Here is a 24,927-nt window from a genome sequence, read left to right as displayed (position 1 = left end):
CTCTTATGGTTTGTCACCCTCTCTGTTTTTATATTATTTTTGTTTCCTTTCCCTTATGTTCATCTATTTTGTAACTTAAATTCCACATATGAGTGAAATCATATATTTATCTTTCTCTGACTGACTTGTTTCACTTACCATAACACCCTCCAATTCTATCCACATTGCTGTAAATGGCAAGATTTCATTCTTTTTGATTGCCAAGTAATATTACATTGTATGTTTATATAGCACATCTTCCTTATCCATTCATCAGTTGATGGACATTTGGGCTGTTTCCATACTTTGGCTATTGTTGATAGTGTTGCTATAAACATGGGGGTGCATGTGCCCCTTTGAATCAGCATTTTTGTACCCTTTGGATAAATACCTAGTAGTGCAATTTCTGGGTCATAGGGTAGTTCTAATTTTTAATTTTTTTGAAGAACCTCCATACTGTTTTCCATAGTGGCTACACCAGTTGGCATTCCCACCCACGGTGCAAAAGGGTTCCTCTTTCTCTGCATCCTCACCAACATCTGTTGTTGCCTGAGTTGTTAATTTTAGCTATTCTGACAGGTGTGAGGTGGTATCTCACTGTGGTTTTGATTTGTATTTCCCTGATGATGAGTGATGTTGAGCATCTTTTCATGTGTCTGTTGGCCATCTGGATGTCTTCTTTGGAAAGGTGTCTATTCATGTCTTTTGCCCATTTCTTCATTGGATTATTTGGTTTTTGGTTGTTGACTTTGATAAATTCTTTATAGATTTTGGATACTAACCCTTTATCTGATATGTCATTTGCAAATATCTTCTCCTATTCTGTTGGTTGCCCTTTAGTTTTGCTGATTGTTTCCTTCACTGTGCAGAAGCTTTTTATCTTGATGAGGTCCCAATTGTTCATTGTTGCTTTTTTTCCCCCTGCCTCTGGAGACATGCCAAATAAGAAGTTGCTGCAGCTGAGGTCAAAGAGGTTGTTGTCTGTTTTCTCCTCTAGATTTTGATGGCTTTCCTGTCTTACATTGAGGTCTTTCATCAATTTTGAGTTTATTTTTGTGTATGGTGTAAGAAAGTGGTCCCGGTTCATTCTTCTGTATGTTGCTGTACAATTTTCCCAATAACCATTTGCTGAAGAGACTGTCTTTATTTCATTGGATATTCTTTCCTGCTTTGTCAAAGATTAGTTGGCCATATGTTTGTGGGTCCATTTCTGGGTTCTCTGTTCTGTTCCATTGGTTTATGTGTCTGTTTTTGTGCCAGTACCATACTGTCTTGATGATTACAGCTTTGTAGTACAGCTTGAAGTCTGGAATTGTGTTACCTCCAACTTTGGTTTTCTTTTTCAGGATTGCTTTGGCTGTTCAGGGTCTTTTCTAGTTTCATGTAATTTTAGGATTGTTTGTTCTAGCTCTGTGGAAAATGCTGGTGTTATTTTGATAGGATTGCATTGCATGTATAGACTGCTTTGGGTAGTATAGACATTTAACAATATTTGTTCTTCCAATCAATGAGCATGGAATGTTTTTCCATTTTTTTGGATCTTCTTCAGTTTCTTTCACAAGCTTTGTATAGTTTTCAATGTACAGATGTTTCAACTCTTTGGTTAGGTTTATTCCTAGGTACTTTATGGGTTTTGGTGCAATTGTAAATGGGATCAATTCCTTGATTTCTCTTCCTGCTGCTTCATTTTTGGTGTATAGAAATGCAACCAATGGGCCTATTATCTTACTACTCTGAGGATATCCATAATAGTTTTTTTTAGGTTTCCTTCTCTTTGCATAGTCTCTTTCTTCTTCCTGCTTTAAAAAAAATCCAATATAATTAACATAGCGTATTATGTTAGTTTCAGGTGTACAATATGGCGATTCAACAATTCTATATATTATTTGATACTCATCATGGTAAGTGTACTCTGAATATTTTTTACCTATTTCCCTCATCTCCCCACCACCCTCCATTCTGGTAACCACCAGTTTTTTTCTCTATAGTTAAGAGTCTATTTTTTTGGTTTGTCTCTTTTTTCTTTGCTAATTTGCTTTATTAAATTCCATATATGAGTGAAATCATACTGTATTTGCCTGTCTCTCACTGACATTTCACTTAGCATTATACCCTCTAGATCTATCCACGTTGTTGCAAATAGCAAGATCTCATTCTTTTTATGGCTTAGTAATAATCGTGTGTGTGTGTGTGTGTGTGTGTGTGTGTGTGTGTGTGTGTCTGTGTCTTTATACCTCACATCTTCTTTGTCCATTCATATAGATAGACACTTGGGTTGCTTCCATAATTTGGCTATTGTAAATAGTGCTGCAATAAACATAAGGGTGCATATATCCTTTTGAATTACTGTTTTCATATTCTTTGAGTAAATACCCAGTAGTGGAATTACTGGATCATATGGTAATTCTATTTTTAATTTTTTGAGGAACTGCCACGGTGTTTTCCATAGTGGCTGCACCAGTTTGCATTCCCACCCAACAGTGCACGAAGGTTCCTTTTTTTCCCACATCCTCACCAACACTTGTTCTTTTTTGTGTTTTTGATTTTAGTCATTCTGACAGGTGTAAGGTGATATCTCACTGTGCTTTTGATTTGCGTTTTCCTGACAATGAGTGATGTTGAGCATCTTTTCATGTGTCTGTTGGCCATTTGTGTGTCTTCTTTGGAGAAATGTCTGTTCATGTTTTCTGCCCATTTAAAAAAATTTTTTTTAACGTTTATTTATTTTTGAGATAGAGAGAGAGACAGAGCATGAATGGGGGAGGGTCAGAGAGAGGGAGACACAGAATCCGAAACAGGCTCCAGGCTCTGAGCTGTCAGCACAGAGCCCGACGCGGGGCTCGAACTCACGGACCGCGAGACCATGACCTGAGCCGAAGGTGGCCGCCCAACCAACTGAGCCACCCAGGCGCCCCTTCTGCCCATTTTTTAATTGGATTATTTGTTTCTTGGTGTTGAGTTGTGTAAGTTCTTTATATACTTTTGATAGTAACCCCTTATCACATATGTCATTTGCAAATATCTTCTCCCATTCCCTATACTGTCTTTTAGTTTTGTTGATTGTTTCCTTTGCTGTGCAGAAGCCTTTTATTTTGATGTAGTCCCAATAGTTTATTCTTACTTTTATTTCCCTTGCTTCAGGAGACATATCTAAAAAAAAAAAAATGTTGCTACAGGTGATACCAGAAATTACTGCCTGGGCTCTCTTCTATGATTTTTATGGTTTCATGCCTTGCTTTTAGTTCTTTAATTCAATTTGAATTTATTTTTGTGTATGGTGTAAGAAAGTAGCCTAGTTTTAATCTTTTGCATGTAGTTGTCCAGTTTTCCCAACACAATTTGTTGAAGAGACTGTCTTTCTCCCATTGCATATTCTTACCCCCTTTGTCAAATATTAATTGACCATTTAAGCATGGGTTTATTTCTGGGCTCTCTATTTGGGACCATTATTCTATGTGTCTATTTTTGTGTCAGTACCATACTGTTTTGATTACTACAGCTTTGTAGTATATCTTGAAATCTGGGATTGTGATCAATTAAAGATTGCTTTGGCTATTTGGGGTCTTTTGTGATTCCATATAAATTTTAGGATTTTTTATTCCAGTTCTGTGAAAATGCTATTGGTATTTTGATAGAAATTGCATTAAGTCTGTAGATTGCTTTGGGTAGTCTGGACATTTTAACAATATTTCTTCTCCCAAGCCATGTGAAATGGAATATCTTTCCATTTGTTTGTGTCATCTTCAATTTCTTTCATCAGTGTTTTATAGTTTTCAGAGTTTGGTTGGTTTATCCATGTTGCTAGAAACTTTCTGCAGATGTTTAGTAACTTTTCTGCTTATATTCAAGGTTAGGCAACTTTAAAGCCAATTGGAAGCTCTGAATATATGGGTGAGGCCTGTTGGCTGTAAGTGCTGTCATTTTAATGACTTGGCAGGGCCACTGTATTGGAGAAACCCTAATATTAGTATTGACTTTATTCTCTAGGGAAGCCTCTTTTAGTCTCCTGCCTAAAGGATAAATGCCTGGTAAGGATCCTTCTGTAAGTAGTGTGGGGAAGAAGGTCTGGGATTCTCAACATTATGCTACATGCTTTCATTAATCATCCTGTTTTCAGTATTTTTCTCCTACCTTCAAACGTGCCTGGTGTCTCCCATTCCCCTTTATTTTACATTTTCTACAGAATAAACTTGCTGTCTTCTACTAGTATGGGAAAGGTGATCTGTGGATATAACTGTTAGTTTTTTCCCCCCTGTTAATGTCATTTTTGTTATTACCAGATGTTAAATTATTATCATGTTCTTCTTCAAAAAGACTGAACCAGTCAGCAACAAATGAGAATTTCCTCATAGTTCTGCCAGTACTTTTAAAAGACAGTGTTATTGAGGTAAAACTGACATATACTAAACTGCATGTAATTTAAACTGTGTAATTTATGTTTAACATACCCCCTTTAAACCATCACCAAGTCAAGATAGTGAACATATTTATTATCTGTTTCCTCAGGACTCTTTGCAATTCCTTCTTCTCCCCTTCTTTATTCCCAAGCAAAGGCTGACCTATTTTCTGTCACTATAGATAGTTTACATTTTCTAGACTTTTATGTAAATAGAATCATATAATACATATTTACAAATGTACTTTTTCTTTTGTTTCTAACCATTATTTTTTTTAAGTTTATTTATTTAGAGAGAGAGTGAGAGTAAGTGTGTACAAGTGGGCAAGGAGCAGAGAGAGAGAAACCCAAGCAGTCTCTGTATTGTCAGCCCAGAGCCAGATGTGGGGCTCGAACTCACAAACCATGAGATCATGACTTGAGCTGAAATCAAGAGTCAGATGCTTAACTGAGCCATCCAAGTACCATTTTTTAAACTGGTTTCCAAACAGTCTTCCTTATTTTACCTTCCCCTCCAGTCTCAAATGTACTAGATGTTGGTTGGTTCTCAGCTTTTCCACTGCTGACTTAGGAACAATTTCCTCTTGTCCAACTTCTTTCCAGCTTTCAATTTTTTTTTTCTTTAAAAAACTCCTGTGTGGGACGGGGAACTTTTGAATTTTTGTTGTGAATGTGAACTCAATGAAGTGTATGCCCAGGAGTTGCCCGATCAAAACAATTCATACCCCCGCCATCGTTGCTGTGTCCTTTTCTCTTCTCTCCATGCTTGTGGGTTTGTGCCTTTAAGATCCATTTCAGGTTATTTAATGGTGTTTGCAAAAAGGAACAGATTTAGGTGAAAGAGTTCATATCTGTCATCTTTGTCTGGAAGCTGAGACTGTTCATACATGAAGGTTTACTAGAAAGTTCTGTGCTGGCTGGAGATGTCAGAGCATGTGTGAAGCAGTTGCTGGAGGAAAATAAAGTCATTTCTTGTTTATAATTCACTAAGTTCAGACTGCCAAATATACTAGTTACATTTGGTATTCAGTAAAATGTAGGTTCTCCTCCTGCCCTCCTTTTCTCCCTCCTTCTCTCCCTTCTTCCCTCCTTTCCTCCTTCCACTTTAGCAGCTGCTGTGGGGAAACTTCTCAGGAAATTTCTGTTCTCGGAGGAGAATGTGCCAGCCCACAGGTAAGGGAGACATTTAATAAAAGAGTTGTGGCAGCTCAATTTAGGATAGTGTGAAGGTCATTGAAGATATCTCAGGAGTTAGCTGGTTAGGGCAGGGACTTCCTGCCAGGGAAGAGGGGAGGGGGAATGGGAAGAGAGTTAAGGATGAGTTCCTAAGGATAGGGATTTCAGTGTCTGTGGTCAGGAAGAGACTATTAGAGGCCTGAGCCTGCAGGACCTTGGCTGATGAGGAGCAGCCTAGAGTCCAAAGGAGGACTTTTTCCGTGACCAGGTAGAAAGTTCCTTCCTCACACAGAGAGGCCAAGTGGCAGATGAGTGAGGGGACATGGAGAGACATCCCTGGGACAGGTTTGGGAAATAGACTCAGGTAGGGACTGCCAAGTTCTTATTGACGAGTCTTTTTTATCCCTAATCTTAGGAAATGGAATCCAAGGCCCCCTGAGATGGAGGGTAGATAGAAGGAGGAAGGGTAACTGGAGCTTAGGTCCTGGAGAGCCATGGAGTCACTGCTCAGCTGTCTCTCAGGGACTCTGCTGAGGTCACTATGAAGACAAGAGATTCTCAACCTTGCTGGGTGGCATTGATTGAAGGAACCTTATTAGCATTCACTTCCTTCTCTTTTGATGAAAGTTTAAAGGTCACCATTTCCTCTTGTGGAGGAAGTTCCACAAATATTCCATTGCCACTCTTAGAAATAGCAAGACATCAAGAGGATTGCAGACTCCCCGTTCTGGGGGAATTCCCAAGGAGGGGCAGGCAGAGCTCTGGTGGAGACAGTGAATTCAGAGTGATTACTCAGTGGCAGCCGCAGTAGCAGCAGCGGGGACCAGAATTTCCCTGCACGTGTGTCAGGCTCGCATTTGCCAACTCAATCTCTAAGTATTTCTACTGACAGAAAAAAAAAAAAAAAAGCTGTGGGTGAAACAATTCATTTTTCAGACAGGAGCCTCCACCCATGGTTTGCTTAGAGGCCTGTCTTACCTTTCTCTTGGGTGGCAGATACAAATGTCCCGGATGTTGTTGGGAGCGGGAAATGTGTGGGCATCTACACTGTGAGTGGGTTCCATCCACTCACAGCAATAAACGGAGGTGAATGCCAAGTGTGTAGACATTCTACAGACTGTAGTCAATCCCATCCTACCACTTCCGGTGAGCTGGCAAGGAATGTAAATGATTTTGGGCTGCCCTGCCCCTCTTTGGGGCAGATAATCCAAAGCTCACTTAAAAAAAAATTTTTTTTTTTAAATTTAATTTATTTTTTAAATTTACATCCAAATTAGTTAGCATATAGTGCAACAGTGATTTCAGGAGTAGATTCCTTAATGCCCCTTACCCATGTAGCCCATCCCCCCTCCCACAAGCCCTCCAGTAACCCTCTGTTTGTTCTCCATATTTAAGAGTCTCTTATGTTTTTGTCCCCCTCCCTGTGTTTTATTATTTTTGCTTCTCTTCCCTTATGTTCATCTGTTTTGTCTCTTAAAGTCCTCATATGAGTGAGGTCATTTGATATTTGTCTTTCTCTGACTAATTTCGCTTAGCATAAAACCCTCTAGTTCCATCCACATAGTTGCGAATGGCGAGATTTCATTCTTTTTAATTGCCACAAACTCACTTTCTACAGATGGAGGGTTGGTTGGTGGTCAAATGTGAGTAATGCAGCCGTACCAGAACTCCAGAGAGTTACATGCCCATATGTCATTCAGCATTTGTCCATGTGAATAGCTGTGGTTATCTAAGTTTAGGGCTTTCCTACCATCTCTGGGGGAACATTTCCAGACCAATCTGAGATGCTTCTGTTAGAGAGAGAGGCTTTTTTTTTTTTTTTTTTCTCGGACTGATGCGCTCTTCCAAGATACTTTGTTTTAAAAATGTAGATATCTTCTTCTGGAGAGATAGCATTGTGAGCCAGAGCAGAGCCAGCTCAAAAAAGAGGAGGGAGAAGTTCTGGGCATTGAGTACAACAGCATTTAGTGAGGAGAAGGGAGAAGGCTGACGAGGAGGGAGAAGTGTTTTCACCTTCACCCACCCTGCGCTGATGATAATCCCTTTGTTCTTTATTGAAATAGCAAAGGCAGTTGGGCAGGAACTCTTATCTTCCAACCACAAGACCGAATCCACTCGCCTTCCCTTCTATCATGACAGGAGAGGTGTCCCTGAGTACAACCGTTCTCTTGAGCTCTGGTGTTTATGCCTCACTGCCTGCTCAGGACTTTTGTCTCATCAACACCAACTCCTCCCTCTCTCTCAGGTTGTTGACAACAGCTATGAACATGCCCAAGAGTCTGCCCTTGTGAAGAAGTCCTCCCTTGACCCTATGTCCCTCTGCAGCCACCACCCTGCTTTTTTGTGTTCCTTCCCAAAGAGTTGTACTTTTTATTTGTTGTCTCCATGCCTACATCACACAATTCTTTCTTCCTTCTATTCTGGTGGGTCTTCTGTATCCACCATTCCTTGGAGACCCACATGCCAAAGCCACCACTGGCCTCCATCTAGTGGCCACTTCTCTGTCCTCATCTTACCCTGTTGGCAGAGTTGGACACAGGTAATCACTCCCTCCCTTTTGAAAAGCTTCCTTACTTTGGTTTGTGTGACAACCTGCTCCCCTGGTTTTCCTTTGCCCTGGCTGCCCTTTTCAGTCACCTTTGCTGGCTCCTCTTCTCAGACCTCTCAATGCTGTCATGTCCCAGGCTCAGTTGTGGGTCTTCCTTCTTTTCAGGAGTCCAATTTAGTCCTGTGGCTTCATTTGCCATCCATTTCTCTGCTTGCTGTCCATTCCTAAGTTTGTGTCTCCAGCCTGCGTATTATCTCTGAGCTTCAGACTTGTATGTTTGGCTGACTCCTTGACATCTTCACTTGAATATATAATTGGTGTCTCAGACTAAACATGTCCAAGACAGAACCTTTGACCCACCACCTCCTTTACCCATCCTTTGATCATCCTTTCTTGGTCTTCCTCAGCAAATGGTACTAATTTTTACCCAGTGACTCTTACAAAAAATCTAAGAAGTTATCTTTAATTCATTTCTTTTTCTCTTTCCCACATCCAATCCACTGGGAAGACCATTACTTTTACCTCTAAATTAGAATCCAAAATCTCTTTAATCTTTCTTCATCTTCCATTATTGAAGCTTGGACCCACGATAGTCTAAGCCACCATCATCCCTTGGATGGTGCAATAGTCTCCTTATCTGTATCCTGTGCATATAGTCCATTCTTCACACTGTGGTTAGGAAAGTGTTTTTAAAACACGAATTTGGTAATGTTACGTTTTGCCTAAAGTCTTACATGTTTTCCCAATGATCTTGATCCAAATTCCTCAGTATGGCTTGCAACACTCAAGTGTTGGTGGCCTTTATCTGCCTCTCAATTTCCTCTCACCGCTCTCAGTGGTGTGCCAAAGCTATGCTATCTACTCGGGAGAGCTGGCTGTGTGCATCTGTTTCCAATTTTGTATTTCATGAAATCACATTGGTAGCTTGGTAGGTAGAAGCATTTATACCTTGGAACTGGTAAATGCTACAAACCAGAACTTTTTATTTTGTTTCTCAGAAGGCCAGTGGTTAGAACACCTCCCAGCACCGATGCTCCCCTTTGTCACTATGCTCCAGCCTCACGGGCGTTCTCATCCAGGTGGTTGCTGTCAGAAAGCCTTTATACTTACAGTTCTCTCTGATGGATTGTTCTTCCTTTCCGTGTTTGGGATCTTCTTACCATTTAGGTCTTAGTTCAGAGTCATTTCCTAGGAAAGTCCTCCCTTGAGCTTATTCAAGAACCCCATTTTCAATTCTCTCACATCACTCTGTGTTATTGCCATCATGGCATTTGCCTCTAACTGAAGTAAATTATTTTCTTACTTGTTTATTCTTTGTCTCCCCATATTAAAATATTCCCTTCTGTGTTTCTGGCACCTAGAACAGGGTCTGCCACGTGGTTGGTGCTCACTAAACATTACTGAATGAATAAATGAACTTTGTTAATATGGTTTATAGTTTCTGGGCCTCAATTTCCTCATCTAAAAACGGGATCATTGAAGTGATGTCACCAAGATGGTAAAGTAGAAGAGTCCAGCCTCTGTCCCCCTACAAAGATCAACAATTAGACAGCTGTCCATGAACCAAAGCAGCTCTGGGAGGACTCTGGAGTCCACGAAAGAAAGTGCAGCGATACAGTAGAACACAAAACCTACAAAGAGCTGCACAAAAAGGGAAGGAAGAACAGCTTCATTTGGCTTTTGCATCATCCCTTCCCCCCAAACCAGTGTTGTTCAGCAACCATGAGGGAACTCGCCAGCTGGACCGAGTTCTCCCTGGAAAGGGAAAAGCAGGGTCAGCAACCGGCTTCCCCAGCCCTTTGGCACACTGCATGAAGGATGCTCTTTGGTTTTACCCCAGAGACCAGCAAAGCTAGATATATAGGGACAACTAGGAGCAGGGAAGAACAGGGGCTACTAAGTATGAGCCATGCAGTGGGAGTGACCAGGGTTCCGAGTAACCTGCTCTGCAGAGGACCCCAGCAACTTCTGTCACTAAAGAAACCAACAGCCAGCACAGCTGCCATGGACCTTCCGCAGGTGGCACTGTGTTTTGTCCCACAGGTATTCCTATTCCCAGCCTCCAGCCGCCTGAATCTCTCCTACTTCATCCCGCATTCCTCCATCAGAACCTGGGACCTGCAACCAGCAGCCATCCCAGTCCCCTGTGGCCGTGTGGGTATGAAATGCCAGCCTGGACCTCAGAAGCTGACCCCCTACTGCCATTCATGCCTGCTCGTGGCTACCTTCCAGTTGTGCACTTGGGGGCCACTGGCCGGCCTCTTACCACCAGCCCCTACTGCTGTGTATACACCCATGGTGAAATCCTATAGCCATGGAAATTCATGCTGACAGCCAAGGCCCTGACAGCTGCTTGTGGGCTTGGGCCTGTGCCACTCACCTGCAGCTAGCTCCTCCTAAAGCTCTGCACTTGAACCCCCTGGCCCCGGCTCCCATCACTGGCATCCACTACCATGCACCTGTGGAGAGAACGCATGTCCATAGTCAGGGCCCCGCAGCTGCTAGTACGCCCGCAATTGGCCCAGGCCATTGCTGCTGGCTTTGGCTGCCACTACTACATGAGTAGCTGCAATTGGCACCTGCCACTGCACAGGCATCTGCGTGCCCCTGCACTTGGAGGAAAAGGCAACCTATGGAATGGGAGAAAATATTTGCAAACCGTTTATCTGGTGAGGGGTTAATATCCAAAATGTATAGGGAACTCATATACCTCAATAGCAAAAGAAATATTCAGTTTAAAAATGGGCAAAGGACTTGAGTTGAATAGATATTTACCCAAAGAAGAAATACAAGTCAACAAATACATGAAAAGTGCTCAATCAACATCAGGGAAAATACAAATGAAAACCACAGGAGATATCACCTCATACCTGTTAGAGTATTATCAAAAAGATAAGAGACAAGTAAATGCTGGCAAGGATTTGGAGGAAAGGGAACCCTGGCGCACTGTTGTAGGAATGTAAATTGGTGCAGCCATTATGGAAAACAGTATGGAATTCCTTAAAAAGTTAAAAATAGAACTGTCATATGATCCAGCAATTCCACTTCTGGGTATATGTCCAAAGGAAATAGAGTCACTATCTCAAAGAGATTTTGGCACTCCCATATACATTGCATCTTTATTCACAAATAGCCAAGACGTGGAAATGATATGTGTCCATCTATGGATGAATGGATAAAGAAAACATTATATACATGTAATACATATATTACATATATACACACACAGATATAATGGAATATTATTCAGCCATAAAAAGGAAATCCTGCCATTTGCAATAATGCAGATGGACCTTGAGGGTATTATGCTAAGTGAGTAAGTCAGAGAAAGACAAGTGCCATATAATCTCACATGTGGAATCTAAAAACATTGAACTCATACAAACAGAAGTAGAATGGTGGTTACCAGGGGCTGGGGGTGGGGGAAATGGGGAGATGTTGGTCAGAGGGTACAAACACTCAGCTCTAAGATGAGTAAGTTTCAGGGATCTAAGGCACAGCATGGCAACCATAGCTAAAAATACTGTATTGTATACTTGAAAGTTGCTGCGAGACTAGAGCTTTAAAGTTCTCACCATAATAACAACAACAAAATGGCAGTTATGTTAGATTAAGGATGTGTTAACTAACCTTATTGTAGTCAACATTTCACAATATATACAGTTATCAAATCATCACATTGTACACCTTAAACTTACACAATATGATATTTCAATTCTGTCTCAGTAAGGCTGGGGAAAAAAGGGCACACACACAAAAAGTGGGATTTTTTTTTCATTGAACATTTGTTAAGCTCTTGTCCTGAGCACTGTGCCAGATGTTGGACTGAAAATTAAACTCACCTGCATGATTGTTCTGCAGGATAAAATGTGAAGTTTGTAAAAATAACAGTAAAGTGCTGTACAAATATGGTTATTCAATGTGGGCATTACAGGGGATTTATTTTTTATTTTCTCTTCAGTAAGAGTATCTTTCTTATGTAATAAAAAGGAATTTGTGGTGTTGGTGGTTATTATAGTGGACCTATTTCACTTGGTTTTTTATTGCCTCCAGGCCATTCCAGAATTGCCATTTGGATACTTCTTATCATCTCAATAACTGAGGAGATAAAGCACTTTCTTAAGAGAGGAATAAAGGTCAATACTGTTGTTTTTCTAGGAAAAGGGCCTGGAGGAAGCAGAGATAGGAAGGGAATTGGCAAAGATACAATTACTTTTGTAAAATAGCAAAGTTAGACACAAAAATTGGGCACTATTACCATTTGTTTTTATAACTGGAAAGGACCTTAGATACCATCTGGTCCAAAGGAATCCATTTTATAAGTGGGAAGATAGAGCAGAGAAGTTAAGTATGATTATAGGTCAATCAAGTTTGTGTAAAAGCTGGAATCCCAGCCTTTCACTCTTCTTCTTCTTCTGCACCTGATGGCTAACATTGGCCATGAACAATATCACGGTCTATGGTGATATGGTGATATGGTGATATGGTGAACAATATCACAGACAGTCTATGGTGGCTAAAATAGATATGTTAGTGATGAAGGGAGCCTGAGTCAGCATACTTGGATATGAGGTTTGGTCCTTGTTTTGTGCCAAATCATGGTGCCATTGGAACAAGTCAGTGCCCTCCTCTGTGCCTCAGTCTTCTTTTTCTTCTGAAGAGGGAGGGAATGGTGGGGTGGAAGCACACATTCAACAAACCCCTGTTATCTTGGAGCTAGGTCACAGGGTTGGGGGTGACCAGTTTACCCACAGAATTAAATTTAATTTGCCCACAGAATTAAATCCAAACTGTCCTGTGGCATTCTGTTGCTTCTAAACACCAGCCTTGCCTCCTTCTATACTAACCATGTCCCACCCTCCCTCTGGTCACATCTGACTCCGCCCTCTGCACTTCCCTCCCTTTATCTTCTTTGCTTCTGTTTCATCTGCCCCATGTCCGTTAATAGAAGTTCTCATTTTTCGGGGTCTAGCTTTTATGAAAGCTGTCTTGAACTTCAGCTTTTATGAAAGCTGTCTTGAACTTCATCCCTGTTCTTCCCTACACCTTCCCTGCCCAAACCAGAGTCTATGTTTATTTCCTTTTGTGGTCATGGGACTGGGTTAGTATGCCTCTTGTGGTACTTAATGTTGGGACCAAAGATTCTGAGACTTTATCAGCCAGAGAGATAAACAACTATGGTGTGTGGACTGTAGCCTGGACTTGCTGATGCAGGGCCTCTGCCTTCTCCCCAAGTCTCCCCACTGTTTCAGGAATTTTCCACAGTTGTGGTGCAGCCCACAAGTTCAGGGGCAAGTCCATGCACATCTTTGCTTCCTCTCTCCTACAGTTGACTTCCTTAAGTTCTGGGAGTTCCAGAAAGCTGCTCCACAGCCTGTAGAATGACTGGGGAGGGGTCTTCAACAGTTATGCTGTCATTTGGCTCCCTGCAAACAGCAGGAGACACAGACTCTCAAAAAAATTGTTGCATTGCTCTCTGGTCCTAACCTGAGGGCTCAAAACCAGTCCCCCAGGCTAAGCAGGATAGATATAGCCCACCTTCACTATCATATTTGTCTAATCTTTCTGCTCTCTAGAGCAGATATTAGATATATAATATGTGCATATAATGTGTATTATATTGTATTATATATAATATAAATTACATGTAACATATATATCATGCTATATATTATATATGTGTATACATATATGTATATATAAAATGTTACATGTTCTGTGTATATATATAATATGCATATATCATTATATGTACTCATTAATTTTTGAATAAAATTGCTTATTATGTAATTTACTTTTATTTTCATGCAGCACCATATAATGAACATTTATCCTTGCCATAAGGGTCTACTTAAATGTGATCTCCAATGGCTGCAAAATATTCTATCATGTGGATATACGAAAAGTTATTTAACTGGTTTTCAATTGTTGGGTGATCAGGTTTTTTCCAACTTTTTAAAAGTTAGTTTGAATAATACTAGTAAACATCAATAAAATACATAAAATTTGCTACATATCCCTGCTTTTTTCCTATAAGTAGAATTTCTGGGCCAAAGGAGAGGCATTTTGAAGATTTCAGATACTTATTGCCTTTGTACTCTTCTATTCAAGGTTTATTGCATTCAGCGTGACTCACAGTTTGGGGAGCAGAGGAGGAGGTGGAGACAGCGGTCCCCTCCCTGTCCCCACAGACCTTGGGTGAGGTTAGAGAGTCTGGACAGGTAGAGCTTGCCCTGGTAGATCCTGCTTCCTGCATTTCTTTTTAATCCACCCAGCCCAGTCTTACTGTCCAAGTGTCTTTTAACTCCAGGAGCTTAAGCACTGAGGGTGGGTCAGGGTTGGAGGAGGGGCTGCAAAGCTTCCATGGCCTGGGGAATGGTGGGGCCAGTCTGGTCCAGGGTAACCCAAGTGATTCTGGTTCTAAGGAGACAGGAAAAAAAGGATTGACACAGAAGTTGTCAAAGTATAAGTTTTAAGGTGTTAAAAATATAACTCTCATGGGACGCCTGGGTGTCTCAGTTGGTTAAGCATCTGACTTCGGCTCAGGTCATTATCTTGTGGTCTGTGAGTTCCAGCCCTGCATCGGGCTCTGTGCTGACAACTCAGAGCCTGGAGCCTATTTCAGATTCTGTGTTTCCTTCTCTCTCTGCAACTTCCCCCACTTGCACTCTGCCTGTCTCTCTCAAAAGTAAATAAACAGTAAAAAAAAAAAAAAAAATTAAAAAATATAACTCTCACAAATATATAGGAAATGTGTCAAAACTTTATTTAACTCCATATTAAGGCTACCAAAAGTATGGCAAAGCTAGTCAAAGGAGGAGATAAGGGACAGATCTCTCTCTGTCTCTATATCATCTACATCTATATCTAATCTATGTATCTATATATCTATATCTTTCTATCTCTATCTCCATCTATCCGTATCTATATAATCTCCATACATAGATATAGATACCTATATATGTGTGTGTGTGTGTGTGTGTGTGCATATATATATATATATATATATATATGCACACACACACACACATATATGTGTGCATGTGTGTGTGTGTGCATATATATATACATACACATAAAGTCAGTGGAATAAAGAATGTTGGGGTAAGATGGCAAGGTTAGATATAAACCAGGGCAATAATATCATAGCAGCTGGGTTACCATTTTTCTTAACAGAACTACTTTGCTATTTTACTGGACAAAAATGACTCAACCCCTCAATCTTCTGCAAGTTAATGTCTAACTCTATAGTGTCTGGGCCTTGATCATGAGTAAACAGTAAATCAAACAAAAAGATACTTTCCTCTAGAGAAGGGGTCAGCAAACTGGTTTGTGGGCTCAATCTGGCCTTCTGCCTGTTTTGTAATAAAAATATATTGGAACACAGCCATATCCATTTGTTATAGATTGTCAATAGCTGTTTTTAAGATATAACAGCAGTGTTGAATAGTTGTGCCAGAAAACCTTATGGTCCTCAGGCCTAGAAGATTTACTATCTGGCCTCTTACAGAAAATGTTTTGTGGACCCCTGCCCTACAGCATTGGATGCTTTTTAGGTGGGTTCGTTAGACAGTGAAAAGGCACAAATAGTCTTTTTGTCTTTTCCCCACATTTTGGATAACCTTTCTTAATACAATATTTTAGCCCTTTCCCTCTTATTTGTGACCTCAAAGAGGCAGTTCTATCTTAGCCAGTCTAGTTATTTAGACTTTAGTGATGCCAAATCTGTAAAGAGCAGGGAGTCTAGGGCATGGCATAAGGATTCTAACAATTTGGAAGAGAAAGAGTGGAGACAGCTGTGTGGCAATGGATGAAAGAAAAAGAAAATTCCAAGAAATGTGGCTGGGGCTATGTATACTTTTCATGGGGTTCATGAAAATTTAAATTCAAACTGCTTTTTGTTGCCAAAGAGTGTGTGGGGTGGGGGATGGGCAGCGGGTGGCAGGATAATGGATGGATGTTTGTCCTTCTGGGACTCAGTGCTGAGACTCAGCAGCATAGTTGCTCATCATCAGGGATTCAAAGGGACTGTTAATGAACTGGGAAGGGGTAGGACAGGCACAGCTTCATAAAGACCACTCGGGGAGGGTCCTCCCTCCGTGGTCTTCTGAATTGAGTGCTGTGAAGGAGGCTGATTCCTTAATGTCAAATTTTTTGGGTGGGGGGGGGGGGTGGTTCAGTGTTTAAATGTTGCATGTATACATGGAAAAGACATTTACAATTATTGGAGCCTAAATTTACATAATTAATTTTTTTACAATTATAAATTTCAAAAAGCCAAGATTTTCTTAACATGTTAAGTTCAACTTAAAACTCTTGCTGTTCTAGGGACACCTGCGTGACTTAGTTAAGCGTCTGACTCTTGATTTAGGCTCAGGTCATGATCTCACAGTTTGTGGGATCAAGCCCCATGTTGGGCTCCATACTGACAGTTCGGAGCCTGTTTGGGGTTCTTTTTCTCTCCCTCTGTTTCTACCCCTCCCCCGCTCTCAAAATAAACATTAAAAAATATTGCTATTCTATTTATAATACCAGTTTTTGATATAACAATGAGAAAAACCATTTTCACTTTTTAAGTTCCTGCTCAGTTATTTTATTGCTTAATGTATTAAGTCCCCCTAAATATTTACCTTTCTTTTCTACCACAGTTAATTGAGGTCCCTTAAATACTTGAAACTACAAATTTAATATATAATTCTTTCAAATACTTCAAATGCCTGCCAAGGCAGACTTAAAAACCTAATAAACAAAATATTTCCAAGCATCTGAGTAGTTTCCTGTAACTTCCAAAAAAAAAAAAAAAGCAAATGAAAACCAAAGTAATAAATCAAGCTATAAAAATTGAAACAATTTTTACAAACATAAGCAAATTGTTTTTTACCCTTCAAATTAAAACCAGAGTCTAATATCAATTACACATTTCAAATTGAAATTACAAAGGTAAATTTCAGATTCTTTAATGTTTCAGTTTCTTTAATTGTTTCAAACTCATTGAGTAACAAAGACAGATTACCGGGACAATCTTAAAACTTATTTCTAAACATAAAAGTGTTAAAGCTGTGGGTTTCATTTACATCATCAGCTCTATGCTTTTTTTTTTTTTTTCTTAAACATTTTCTTGGAGTTGTAAAGCCATTTAATACAAGGGTACATCACCAATTAACCATCTGAGATGGTTCCTAAGCCAAAGATTCTGACCCTGAGGTTCCTGGGTCAGATTCAGGAACTTGTTTTGAGCTATAGGTTTGAGAATTTGAGACAGTGTCATTGGTCTCTTTTTGGGTAACTTGATGCAAACCACCTGTAATTCCTAGAGTCAATTCTTAGAGTTGGGGCCAGGCTGGCAAGTCAGTGGGAAGCCTTAGCTGTGAAATGGTCTCACAACTAAGCCCCATAGACACCTTTCACATGTTACCGTTGCCCAATTTTTATCTTAACTGCTTTCAACTTTTTTCCACCTGATACAGAAAGATGAGATCTTTCCCCTTATTTGGTACTTAGTTATTATCTTTTATTGCTTTATTAGCTAATTTCCAAATTTTTTAGTATCTGATTTTTTTCAACATTTGCTGAAGACTACAATTCTGCACTCACTATAATGATTAATGAGTGCTTTAAAATCTCAGCATTCTTATGTATTTAGTGCCTGTGATGGCATAAATTCTTATGCATTTATTACCTGTGATAGCCACTGCTCATAGCTGCCATATGATAATGAGTAGGAGGGAGATGCCTCTGAGACTTTTCTAGAATCCAGTAGGACCTTAAAACGGGTTGAAGGAAAGCACAACAACATTTGGAGTTTGGCAGAGGATGACTCCAAGAGAATGTGCCAGTGGCCAAGGCAGCTCAACCTGTTTGGTTTGAGCGTAAGATCTGGACAGTGAAAATGGTCCTGCTTACAGAGCCAGGAGAGGACTCAGTCTGTGCAGGAATAACACCCACAGGGACCTGAGTAGCTAGTGTGACTGAGCACACTCTGTGGATCTCAGTCAGAAGACAGGCATGGTCAGGAGAAGAGTTGCCTTGTATTTCTCCCCCAGGAATTACTGACCGACTTGTATCTATCCATGTACATCACCTCCCTTCCTCACCTTCCCTCAGGACTACTCTAGGCTTTGCCTCCTGTGTTCCTCCTTTTCCTCTCCTGTATCATTTCTCTCTCCCTCCTACTGATTGATTTATATGAGCCTACCAAACCTACTGATGTGCTATAACAACTCCCATCTTAAACATAAACATTCTATTTGATTTTACAGCCCTCTCCAGCTACCACTGTGTTTCTCTATCCCTCTTGCTCCCCCTTTTCTTTTACAGCAAAACTATGCAAAGGAGTCTTGGCTACTCACTGGCTCCATTTGCTTGCCTTTCATTCTCTCCTGAGTCAATTTCTAGAAAGGCTTTGTCCTTAAGCTCTGTCCTCTTGTTATGGCCACCCACAACCTCTCTTTCACCAGAGTCAATGGCCACGTCCTCATGTACATGACCTCTCCGTATTGTTGGACCTGCTGGACCTCCTTCTCCTTTACCCGCTTTCTCCTGTTGTCCTCTCCCTTCTCCTGGTTTTTCCCTCACCTCACTGGTTACTCCTCCTCAGTCTCCTTTGACGGTCTGTTTCTTCCTTTCGACCTCTCTATGTTGTCATTCCCAGGGCTCAGTCTTCAGCCATCCTTTCTTTTCCAGCAACTCACTCTTGTTAGGTAGTATCAGGTGACCCATGGCATCATACACTTTCTACATGCCAGATACTCCTGAATCTGAATCTAAAGGGAGATTTGGATTTTATATTCTGGTGGCTAATAGGTATCTCAAATATAGCTTGGTTAAAACAGAACTTTTGGTCCAGCCCTTTCTCCCCAAAAGAACATGATATGTGCTGCTTCCCGAGGCTGCCCTATTTCTTTAAATACCCCAATTTAGCCAGCTACTCAGCTCTTAAACCTGAGTCCCCTTTGATTTCTCTCTTTCTCTCATCTGCTACATTTACTCCGTCAGCCAGTTCTGTTGTTTCTATGCCCAGAATATATCCCCCACCACTTACTACCCTGGTCCAGGATACTATTATTTCCTGCATAGTCCATTGCCACAGTCTCCTAACTGGTTTCTCTGCTTCCACTTTTGTCATCCTTTCTTCCTGTCCCCAGGCTTCATTCTTCACACAACAGCAAGATGATAAAGAATACAAGAGATTATCTCTTCCGTGTTTAAGAACCTCCAATGGTTTTGCATAACACACTAGGTCCACACTTCTTGCCTAGAGACCTGGCCCTTGTCCCTCTCTCCTGTGCTCACCCTGCCTCAGCCACATTGGCCTTCTTACTGTGCCTTATTTATGTCAAGCCCACTTCTGACCTTGGGGGCTTCACATCCAGAAGTTCCCTTCTTTTGGCACACTGTTCCCCTAGATCTTAGCAAGATTGATACCTTATCTATATTCAGTACTCTACTTAAGCTACTTTCTCAGAGGGACATTTCCTGACCACCTTACCTAAAATAAAATAAAAATAACGTCTTTCATTGCTAACCCACCCAGTTATTCTCCATCCTATTGCTGTGTTTGGTTATTTTCCTATCACTGATGATGAACTGATCCACAGATGCTAGAGCTGATACCTGACGTTGCCCCCACCCTGCATTGTTACAGAGGAAGAAAAAAGGTCAGAGTTAAGAGTGGGCCCAGGCCTCTCACTCCAGCCTTTAACCCCTCACCATGAAGTAGAGCTCAGTTAGGTGCTGTGTAGTCACCTGATGCCCTGACATCAGCTGTGGTCACTCCTGGCATTCATCCAGTCCAATAAACAGCATCAGGGCAGGCAGCCATGTGAATAGCAGAAAGGAGGCAGGCTTACCTTCACTTCCCATTGTATATTTGCTCTTCTACCCTTCAAGAAAGAAGAGAACGCCAGTCTTCCCACACATTGCTCCTCTCAGGAAGTTACATTGCTCTGGGGAATCGGGACCCCTGGGGCACTAAACAAAGGGAATGTCTCAGTCCCCAGTGAAGGACTCCAAGGAATTTTGCGGCTTAGGGTGATTTCCATTTCTTAACTTCCAACAAAACTGAAGAAGGACCTAAATAAGTTGTTGAATAATAAGTCATTAAACATAATTTTTGATGATAGATGACTGACTATGTGATTTTGGCAAGTAACTTAGAAAGACTTCAAAGAATTGTGTGACGTAGCTACAATAAAATTCCTTTCATTCCTATCTATGTATTATTTATATGTACATGTTTTCCCACTACCTATAGGATCAATGTTGAATAGGATCATTCTAATTATGAGTAATATATAAATGTATGAAATAATTTTTTAAAAAGCTTGGTCTCATCAAGATATATCACAAGTAATCAATATGTATTTTTTTAAATAAAGAATATCAGTCTCCTTTTTTTTTTTTAATGTTTTACTATTTATTTTTGGGAGAGAGAGACAGACACAGCATGATCAAGGAGGGGCAGAGAGAGAGAGGGAGACACAGAATCCGAACGAAGCAGGCTCCAGGCTCTGAGCCGTCAGCACAGAGCCCGACGTGGGGCTCGAACTCATGAACCATGAGATCATGACCTGAGCCGAAGTCAGACGCTTAACTGACTGAGCCACGCAGGCGCCCCGCTAATAATCAATATTCATAATATGTTTATATATTTATGTTATCTTGATCAATTGTATGCTAACAATAATTGTAATTATGACTCAATCTAGAAGAATTTTTTTTAGTTTAACATCCTATATTTACATAAAAAATAAGTTTTTTTAAAGTTAAGTTTTGATTGAACACATTTTTATTATTGCAAAGAAGTATCATAGAATGATCAGTAAAATGTTTTTAGGCATGATATGTGTTACAGTATATTAAAATTTCATAGGAGAAATGAATGGATATATCAGTTCAAGAAAAAAAGGAATGTTGTTAATTTTCTCCCGTTAAAGTGGAATTTTTAGATGTATAACATGTAATTTTTAGATGGATGACAGTAAGAATCAGTCACTGAGGTATTAGGATTTTGTTGGATATGTTTATAAGTGATGTAGCAGTTTTCTTTTTATGTCAAATTTACAGTATTCCAGAAATGATAACCTTTGTAATTAACTATTTAAAATCACAAAAAATTTTAGATTTTAACCTAAAACATGTATGTTGGCAAAGGGGTGAAGTCATAGTTTTTCAGAATTCTTGTAGGTGGTTTGTATGCTAAAATATCAGAAGACCAATATCTTACAAGGATTAGGGCCCTAGAAGGGCCTTTTGGGGGAGGAATTGGACTCACTGCTCTAGAAATGAGGCCCATGATGGATGGTGCATCGAGTACATTACATACTTGGGACAAGGGTCTCATCCCCAAGGCTAGGAGGGCACCGAGGCTTAGTTCCTCTACTTGACATCTCTTCCAGGTGTTCCTGATGTGTTGTATTTTATTTTACTTTATTTTTTGTTTCAGAGAGAGAATGAGTGGGGTAGAGAGACAGAAAGAGAGGGAGAGAGAATCCTAAGCAGGCTCTACCCTCAGCACAGAGCCCGATGTGGGGCTTCATCCCAGGACCCTGGGATCATGACCTGAGCTGAAATCAAGAGTCAGACACTCCACCTACTGAGCCATCCAGGCAGCCCAATGATATATTGTATTTTAAAGCCAAATACAGTGTGTAGATGCTCCTGTATGTATCTGGATTCCACACATCCCTCTGCTCCAGGGACTCATCCAAACTGAGCCGTCACACGCAAACCATGTGGACCGTCTGGCTAGGTGATTCTTCAGGTTGACTTGCAGTGTCAGGCTGCTCAGGTGGTGGCTAGGACTCCCTCATCTCACACTTCTGATCCCTGGCATATAAAGGATGTCATACCTTTTCTGTCTCTGAGGGCTGATGGGTTTGGGTGCCGGGATGGAGGTGAGGGGTGGGGAGAAAGAGAAGCATTGGCCCCTTCAAACAGCCTGTGTGGAAGCTCAGGGCCAGGAAGAGGGTGGCCGAATACCAGTAACAACTGACATCTTGGTCCCCTGAGGGACCCAAGCACAGGCTTGCCCAAGCACAGCTTCACCTGGATCCCTCTAACTGCAGGTGCCTTATTTGCCAGAAGGTGAGATGTTCTCAGAGACAGGGAGACCCCTGATTTGAGAGAGTAGCCCAGGCCCTTGGCACCCTCCTTGTCTACCTTTCCTGGTCCATGTGCTTCGTTTCATGGTTTTATGATTTGCTTTCCAAGAAGGATTTGAATTTTCATGATTATTTGTGTAAGCAAACAATCATACTTCTACAAATAAGAAACATACTGCTTTGGGACTTCCCAGGGGGAAAATCTGTTCACTCGGCTTGCTCCAAAGTGCCAATTTAGAAGTCAGGGTCTATCTGGGTGAGATGTGATAAGAACTGGGAGGAGGCTCTGACTTTGGTTCTGCATCCCTGAGTGGGCACCACACCAGTTCTCTAAGTCATTCTCACCCTGGCTTCCAGTTGAATCAGATGTTTGTGGATAATTCAGCAAGGCTGTCCAGGGGGATGAGGAATGTGGCAGGGAGCAGGTCTGCACAGAAGGCAGGCTGACTTATCCTTCCTTCACTGGAAGGACATTGTAGCAACCACCCACCCCCAACCTAGATAAGCTCCCACACACCACTGCATCACTTACCTTCCCCCCACCAGATACTTGCTTACTCCAGCCCAAGCATATGGGATAAGCCACACCCTAACTGTATGGACTCAAATTTATAAGCACTTGCCTCCTACTGTCTGGGTACATGGGATCTCCTTGAAAGCTGGTAGCTGGTAGGTGTGGTGTGTTACCTGCTGGAGGTGCAGACAAATCGACTTCCCAGCCCATTGTAAAGACTACCTACTTCCGTTATATTGCATGTGGTTGGTAGAGTGGGGGGAGGGTTCTGGTTCTGGGGAGGGATCAGATCAAATCATCTGATCCTTTCCACTTAGAAACAGGGTATTTCGGGGCTCCTTGGTGGCTTAGTGGGTTGAGCATCCATCCAGCTCTTGATTTCGACTCAGGTCATGATCTTACAGTTTCTGGGATCAAGCCCTGTGGTGGGCTCTGTGCTGACAGCTTGCAGCCTGCTTGGGATTCTCTCTCTTCCTCTCTGTCTTTGTCCCTCCCTTGCTTGCATGCTTGCATACAGTGCGTGCATGCTGGCTCTCTCTCTCTCTCTCTCTCTCTCTCTCTCTCAAAAATAAATAAATAAATGTTAAAAAGAATTAAGAGTTAGAAATAGGTTATTTTTCTTTTCCAGGATAAGAACACCTAGTGCAGAGAAAGGGAGAGCTCTTATCAGGGAAAGAACTTGGCTCCAAACCAGAAATAGAATAGCCCTTGGAGGGTCAATTTTAGTCTTTGGCTCAGTTCCGAGAATTGAAACCCATGTCTTTTGAACATTTTAATGCAGAGGATTGAAAAAAATTATGTAAGTAATTCACAAATACATTCTTCTTGTAAAAAATTCAAGCATAAAGCTAAAGTTCCTCTTAATGACCTCCCCTCCTGCTCCACCCCCACCTTACCCTACCCCAAGTAACCACTATTTTTAATCTAGTCAGTACCCTTCTAGAGTTCTCTGCCTTACATACTCTTAGAAGCACATGGCCATGCATTTTGGATGTGCAGTGCTTTTTTATGTAAATAGTATCATCCTGTGCTAACAGTTTTGCAGTTTGACTTTTCCTCTTGATGACTTGTCTGAATCTCTTTCCATTTCAGCACTATTAAAAATTTTTTAAAACTTAGCATAGTTTATTTAACCTTTTCCTTACCAGTGGGTGTTTAGGTTGTTTCCAGTTTACTTTGTTGAACTTTTTATAAACAATTCTAAAATAAACATCCTTGAAATTGTTTGGGGAAGGCACCAAACAGTGGAATTGCTGAGTCATAAGTCATGTTAAAAATAAATTAGACATGGGGCGCCTGGGTGGCTCAGTCGGTTAAGGGAGTGACTCTTGATTTTGGCTCAGGTCATGGTCTCAGCGTTTGTGAGTGCCAGCTCTGCATGGGGCTCTGCACTGGCAGTGCAGAGTGGCCTTGGAATTCTCTCTCCCTCTCTCTGCCCCTTCCCTACTCTCTCTCTCTCTCTCTCTCTCTCTAAATAAATAAATAAATATTAAAAAAATAAATTAGACATGGCCAAGTTTCTTTCCCAAATGGCTGTACCAATTTGCACTCATATAGTTGATTTGGAATCTGGCTTCCTATGAGGTTCAATGGCTTCAAGTTTGTCATTCTTTCGGGCATGTTCTCCCTTTGGACCTGAGAGAGGTGGGTAGGATTGTATCAATCAACCAAGGAAAGGGGACAGTATCACTGCTGGGGATCCCAGGGGGTACTTCTGCTTTCTTCCCTGAACTGGCCACCAGCCTCCCACGAGCTCTATCATGTGCTGGGGAATGAGCACCATCCATGGACCAGCAGCCTGTCTCCTGCCAGCTCTATCATGTCCTGAGGAATGAGCACCACTTGGGTACCTTCCCATCCTTTGCACTGCAGTTATGAAGCAGACAGAATTGGGAGAAGGGGCTCTTGCCAGGTCGTAGGGCCTCCATCTAGCTCCTGTGCCCTAGCTTGTTCTGCGAGTATTTTGAAGATGAGCAAACATTTCTAATAAATTTTATCTTGATAAACGAGCAATGTCTTGCAATATGAGTAGTATGTGATGCCGAACATCACATGATCACAACTGAGCCAATGATTCTTCTCTCTCTCTCTCTCTCTCTGTCTCACTGAGGGATTGTGGATGATTGTCTCCCATGCTCAGATGCTCAGTCTCAGGCTGTGGTGTTTGGCAGAAATCAGTGATTTTTCAGAACGTTGGAAGGTGCCCACAGCT

The 24,927-nt window shown here is 41.2% G+C and overlaps 1 protein-coding gene and 1 long non-coding RNA gene across 2 annotated transcripts in view; one reads left to right on the top strand and one right to left on the bottom strand.

The window, feature by feature from the left end:
- The window catches only part of LOC123581113 (interleukin-36 gamma-like), a 162,920-nt gene that overhangs the window by 32,135 nt on the left and 105,858 nt on the right, over positions 1-24,927 (top strand). The gene's annotated exons all lie outside the window — the stretch shown is intronic.
- On the bottom strand, positions 14,195-19,717 carry LOC123581116. Its single transcript, XR_006703602.1, has 2 exons — positions 18,675-19,717; positions 14,195-14,513 (listed from the first exon to the last, which is right to left on the bottom strand). It is a non-coding gene; the product is annotated as an uncharacterized LOC123581116 (long non-coding RNA).

Source organism: Leopardus geoffroyi, chromosome A3 (assembly GCF_018350155.1).
Source record: "Leopardus geoffroyi isolate Oge1 chromosome A3, O.geoffroyi_Oge1_pat1.0, whole genome shotgun sequence".
In the NCBI taxonomy this organism is placed as follows: Eukaryota; Metazoa; Chordata; class Mammalia; order Carnivora; family Felidae; genus Leopardus; species Leopardus geoffroyi.
This window is presented reverse-complemented; position numbering and strand designations above follow the sequence as displayed.